This window comes from Nematolebias whitei, chromosome 10 (assembly GCF_014905685.2).
Source record: "Nematolebias whitei isolate Nwh7 chromosome 10, NemWhi1, whole genome shotgun sequence".
In the NCBI taxonomy this organism is placed as follows: domain Eukaryota; kingdom Metazoa; phylum Chordata; class Actinopteri; order Cyprinodontiformes; family Rivulidae; genus Nematolebias; species Nematolebias whitei.
This window is the reverse complement of record NC_056507.1, coordinates 26,150,453-26,155,549: the sequence shown is the minus strand read 5'-3', so window position 1 is coordinate 26,155,549 and position 5,097 is coordinate 26,150,453.

Here is a 5,097-nt window from a genome sequence, read left to right as displayed (position 1 = left end):
TCTGTGCAGGCTTATCAGAACTGCTGGCTGAAAACAACATCTTCAGAAACTGTGGCTGATCTGAAAAAAAAGCTCATAGACAAATCTCAACACCTTGATGTCAAATGCAAATGTAATCATGTTTTAATTGTGCTTGCTGGTAGAGTTTTTTGATGTCTCAAATCGTGTCCTGATAGACAAGATGTGAAAGATCTTTTTTTGTAATACCACTATCATGTTTCTCCCCCTTTTCATATCTAAGATTATTATCTGATAAGGATAAAATGGCATAGTGAGGACCTGCTTGCCTCCATTCTGGACCTGTCATTGTGTGTCCATTTCTCCTTCCTGTCCTCTCAAGCCCAGCTTGTTCTGCTGGAGGTTTCTTCCTCACGAGGGAGTTTTTCCTTTCCACTGTTGCCTTTGTGCTCGCTCAGGATGGGAGACTGATGAAATGAAGACTCAACGCATCTGCTGCTTCCTAACTTAACTTACTGGTATTTATAATGTATGTGAATGTTTCTGTACAATATCCTGAGATAACTTCTGTTTTGACTTCGCACTACAGAAGTAAACTGAACTGAATTGACTTGAATTGGATAACAAGTGTTGCAACCCCTGAAGAGGGTAATGCCAAAGAAGAAGAATATTCTACTTTGTAAAAGTGTTTGTGTACATTCAGTTCAACTCAGTGTCTTTGTATACAGTGGAGTAGCTTAGTGGTCCCTAAAGTTGAGCACAGAATCTCACTTTGGGGTCTTTTTATACAAAGCTAGATTTGTAAATGCATATGCAAACTAATGCAAATGATAAAAACAGTGGTCGTAAATAGATTTTAAAAAATGTAAAATTAGTTATAAAGCGATCTATAGTGTCATTAATCCACAATTGAATATTTAGCAAAGTTTACAGTTTTAAACCTGTGACAGTCGGCATTATGTGGCTCTGCCTCTGTTAGCTGCAGGTTGGAAGCTGAAACTTATGCATCATCCTTCCAGTGAGTTCTGGGTCTGCCCCATGCCCTTTTTCCTAGTAAGACATGGCTGAAAAAGCTTCAGAGGGAGACATTCCAATGAGATGCCTGAACCACCTCAACTAACTCCCTTCAACGCAGAGGCAGGATCAGCATCTCTCAGAAGAACCCCCCCTCAGATGACTAAGCTGCTCACCCTATAAACTCTAAGGCTGAACTTGACCTCCTCATTGCAGATCATTTCAGCCACTTGTATCCAGGAAACTGTTCTTTTGCCACCTAAATGTTTAATGTGGTAGGTTTGTGAACCTCCATTGATCCTGAGGGCCATATTATCTGTCAGGGTCTTGGTAAACAGTCCAGGGGCAGGGTGAGAACAAGAACAATTCAAAACCCTTGATCTATCATGAAACCTCACCCAGAAAAGGCAAACGGGGCACCCCCTGGAGCCAGTTCTGTGAGGGGTGTGTGTGCGTGCGATGGCTCCTATGGTTCTTCTCTGCCAAGCCTGAAAGTGACAGGATGCCACCTGTGAGGAGGACTGTCGAGGTCGGATGCCATGGAAGTCAGTCAACAGATGGAGAGCTCCTGGTGCCATCATCTAGCTCTGAGGACGTTGAATCATTTCATTCATGTTCAGGGAACGTTACAACTTTCTTTCACAGCTCTAACTGCTCCACACAAACATAAATGGTCTGGTGGCTTTAACAAATTCCCAGCAGCTTTTAAACACAGCTTTTCACAATCTGAACAAAAGAGACAACTTTCCTCTCAGGTCACCACCACGTTTCAGAAAACTGACAAAACGAGTGACAAGCAGAACCTGAAGGCCACAAACGGAGAAGACTTGTCAATAATTTAAGGTGAAGGATGAACTAAATCAGCTGTTTTGAATCCCAGACATGTGATTTCTGTTTTATCCATCCATCCATTTTCTTCCGCTTATCCGGGGTCGGGTCGCGGGGGTAGCAGTCTAAGTGGGGAGGCCCAGACTTCCCTCTCCCCAGTCACTTGGACCAGCTCCTCCGGGGGAATCCCGAGGCGTTCCCAGGCCAGCCGAGAAACCTAGGCCCTCCAGCGTGTCCTGGGTCTTCCTCTGGGCCTCCTCCCGGTGGGACGTGTCCGGAACACCTCACCAGGGAGGCGTCCAGGAGACATCCTAAACAGATGCCCAAGCCACCTCAACTGGCTCCTCTCGACGTGGAGAAGCAGCGGCTCTACTCTGAGTCTCTCCCGGATGATTGAGCTTCTCACCCCATCTCTAAGGGAGAGCCCAGACGCCCTGCGGAGAAAACTCATTTCGGCCGCTTGTATCCTAGATCTCGTTCTGTCGATCACAACCCAAAGCTCATGACCATAGATGAGGGTAGGAACGTAGATCGATCGGTAAATTGATTGACTCAGCTGTCTCTTCACTGCAGACACTGTACACCTATCCGCCTATTGATCTCACTCTCCATTTTTCCCTCATTCGTGAACAAGACCCCAAGATACTTGAACTCCTCCACTTGGGGAAGGACCTCCTCCCTGACCCGGAGAGGGCACTCTACCCTTTTCCGGCTCAAGACCATGGCCTCGGATTTGGAGGAACTGATCTTCATCCCGGTCGCGTCGCACTCGGCTGCGAACCGCTCCAGCGAAAGCTGTAGATCACGATCTGATGAAGCCAATAAGACCACATCATCTGCAAAAAGCAGAGACGCAATCCTAAGGCCACCAAAACGGATCCCCTCAACACCTTGGCTGTGCCTAGAAATTCTGACCATAAAAGTTATGAACAGAATCGGTGACAAAGGGCAACCTTGGCGGAGTCCAACTCTCACCAGGAACAAGCCCGACTTACTGCCGGCAATGCGGACCAGGCTCTGACACTGGTCATACAGGGACCTAACAGCCCATATCAAAGGGCCCGGTACCCCATACTCCCCTAGTACCCCCCCCCCCACAGGGTTCCCCGAGGAACGCGGTCGAACGCCTTCTCCAAGTCCACAAAGCACATGTAGACTGGTTGGGCAAACTCCCATGCATCCTCCAGGACCCTGCTGAGAGTGTAGAGCTGGTCCAGTGTTCCACGACCAGGACGAAAACCGCACTGTTCCTCCTGAATCCGAGGCTCGACTATCTGACGGACCCTCCTCTCCAGAACCCCCGAATAGACCTTACCAGGAAGGCTTAAGAGCGTGATCCCCCTGTAGTTGGAACACACTCTACGGTCCCCCTTTTTGAATAGGGGGACCACCACCCTGGTCTGCCAATCCAGCTGTTTTGAGTCCCAGACATGTGATTTCTGTTTTATTAGTTGATATAATTAGTATTTATGATGAAATAAACTTGTAGTTTATTTGATGAAGGGAAATTGGAGGTTTCTACTTGAGATGTTTGCAGAATTTCCAATTCTTCTCATTATGCTTCCTTTTGTCTTTTTGTATGTTGTTTATTTCCTTTTTGTCTACTTATGTGTCCATGTTTTTAATCCTTTTTATTGTTTTATGTACTTGTTGCACCTCCTTTTTGTTTTTATGTCTCCTCGTGCTCTTTCCATCTGTCTTCTGTTGTTTGGCCTGCTCCTTGTGTCTCTTCTTCTTTAAACGTTTCAGCTTACGTTGAAAGTTAAGCTGTCAAGCATCTAACCTCCCACTCCCCTTTTCTTTGCAAATTTCAGTGAAGTAATTCAGCTCTAAGCATTCACTCTGCCTTTTTGCAGAGAATAAGCATTTTTCTAGCTTGTTATGAGCGTAAAGTTTGTTCTGATCCACGTCCAGCAGGTGGCAGCACACAATAATATTGCAGCATGGATTCTCCATCTGAACATTTAGCACAGTCTGACCTTCAGGATTATTAATAAGGATTATTCAAGTATTAAATTAGTAATCCCGTGGTCATTTGTTTATTTTAGAGCAGGTGTGTTATTTTGAAAATGTAACCAACACTTTGTAAGTGTCCTTAGTTTTGTCTTTATTTATTTTTGAAGAGATTTTAAACGCTAGAAAAATGACCTTTTTTTCATGTAAAGGAAAATAAAAATGTGATTAGTTGGCCTAAATCCACAACAAAAGGTCATCTTGCATGGTGTGAATATAACTCGCCGCTGAATGCAATAATGTTTTATGTCTGTTTTTAATTGTTAGCAAAATTTCTCATGGCCCACTGAACAAATTTGAATGGAAAATTTCCAAAAGTAATAATTTGTTGTTTAATGTCAAGATGGCCACCACACTTAATTAGCCTTGACCACCATACGAATGGTTCAGTGCCCTGAGATGACTTCTGTTGTGACTTGGCGCTATAAATAAACGGAATTGAATTAATAACCGATGGAGTTCAAATTTGGTGTGGTTGTAGCCGAGTCATTTGCAACAAATGATTCAAGACAAGTGCTAACAGATCATGCAAGGTTTCACAGAACTGGATGAAATTGAGTACATCTTTACCAGGCGTCATGTTCAAGTCTTCCCTCATTTGGCTAGAGAGCACTACTGCGACAGCAGAGGACCGAAGAGTGTGTTAGGAAAATATCAGAGGAAGATACAGAAGATACAAGATAACGTGGTAATTTGTACTGACCTTTGGTGTAATACAATTACTGTAATAAACTTTATGTGTCCTCATTCGTGACAGCCACCCATGACACAAGGTTCATCCAAAATGGCTGAAACTCTATCATCATTAAAAAAAAAAACTCTGGCCTGAAATTCAATTCAGTTCAGTTTATATAAGGCCAAATCACAACACAAGTCATCTCAGGGCACTGAACAGAAACATTCACATACATAAAAAGTCAGTTAATAACAATATTTCCTTAAGAAGCCAGCAGACTGCTTTGAATTTTACTTCATCACAACATTCTCTCAACAAATGATACATGTTTAATATGATTCTTTCCCCTGTATAATTAGAACATGCTATTGGATGCCTCAAATTTCCCCCTGGGATTAATAATCAATCAATCAATCAATCTATCTATCTATCTATCTATCTATCTATCTATCTATCTATCTATCTATCTATCTATCTATCTATCTATCTATCTATCTATCTATCTATCTATCTATCTATCTATCTATCTATCTATCTATCTATCTATCTATCTATCTATCTATCTATCTATCTATCTATCTATCTATCTATCTATCTATCTATCTATC